Raw genomic sequence first — 1,321 nt, forward strand, 5'->3', positions numbered from 1 at the left:
TAGCTTGAGAACTTCCATATGCTGTGGGTGTGGCCCTAAAAAGACTAAATAAATAAAAATAAAGAAAATAAAACATAAGAGGGGAAATTTAAAGTAAAACAAACAGGAGTTCCTGATGTGGCTCAGCAGTTAGTGAACCTGACTAGCATCCATGAAGACTCGAGTTCAATCCCTGGCCTTGCTCAGTGGGTGAAGGATCAGGCGTTGCTGTGAGCTATGGAGTAGGTTGCAGACACGGCTCGGATCCGGAGTTGCTGTGGCTGTGGTGTAGGCCAGCCGCTGTAGCTCCGATTGGACCCTTAGCCTGGGAAACTCCATATGCTGTGGGTAGGGCCCTAAAAGACAAACAAACCAAACAAACAAAAACAAACCAGGAGTTCTTGTAGTGGCTCAGTGGAAATGAATCTGACTATCATCCATGAGGACGCAGGTTCTATCCCTGGCCTTGCTCAGTTGGTTAAGGATCTGGCGTTGCCATGAACTATGGTGTATGGCTGGGCTCAGATCTGGCATTGCTATGGTTGTGCTGTAAGCTGGTAGCTGCAGCTCCGATTCTACCCCTAGCCTTAGAACCTCCATATGCTGCAGGTTTGGCTCTAAAAAGATCAAAAAACAAAAAAAAAACCAACCAAACAAAAAACCTCTGTATAATGATAGGTCATGTTGTAAACAATCTTGGCTTTCCCTCTGAGAAAGTGGCAGCGGCAGCTTGCACAGCCATGGCCAAGATTCAGGCTTGAGACCTTCAAGGCAAGAAGGAGGAGCTGCTGAAACAACTGGAGGACCTGAAGGTGGAGCTGTCCCAACTGCGCGTCTCGAAAGAAACAGGCGGCGTGGCTCCCCAACTCCCCAAGATCCAAGTTGTTCACAAATCCATCACCTGTGTTCTCACTGTCATTAACCAGACTCAGCATGAGAACCTCAGGAAATTCTATAAGGGCAAGAAGTACAAGCTTCTGGATCTATGGCCCAAGAAAAAAGGTGCCATGCGCCACTGGCTCAACAAGCACAAGGAAAACCTGAAGATCAAGAAGCAGCAACAGAGGAGTGGTTGTACCCTCTTTGTAAGTTCGCCATCAAGGCCTGAGCATCCAGGCACGAATAAAATAAATAAACTGGCAAAAAAAACCCCAAAAACACCAAAAAAACCAAAAAAACAAACTTGGAGCCCCAAAGAGCCCTAGAACCATCCAGTCCAATTTTATCCTAAAGCTGAATAAAGGAACAGAGAGGGCAAGTGACTTTTCTGAAGTCACACAGCTGGTTAATCGCAAAGATTTCTTTGCTAACTATGTTATAGTGCCCCACCTTGCTAACTATT

At 46.0% G+C, this 1,321-nt stretch overlaps 1 pseudogene; it reads left to right on the top strand.

Moving 5' to 3' along the window:
- Positions 1-719: 719 nt before the first annotated feature.
- Positions 720-1,087, top strand: LOC125111667 (60S ribosomal protein L35-like; annotated as a pseudogene).
- Positions 1,088-1,321: the final 234 nt, after the last annotated feature.

Source organism: Phacochoerus africanus, chromosome 1, assembly GCF_016906955.1.
Source record: "Phacochoerus africanus isolate WHEZ1 chromosome 1, ROS_Pafr_v1, whole genome shotgun sequence".
In the NCBI taxonomy this organism is placed as follows: domain Eukaryota; kingdom Metazoa; phylum Chordata; class Mammalia; order Artiodactyla; family Suidae; genus Phacochoerus; species Phacochoerus africanus.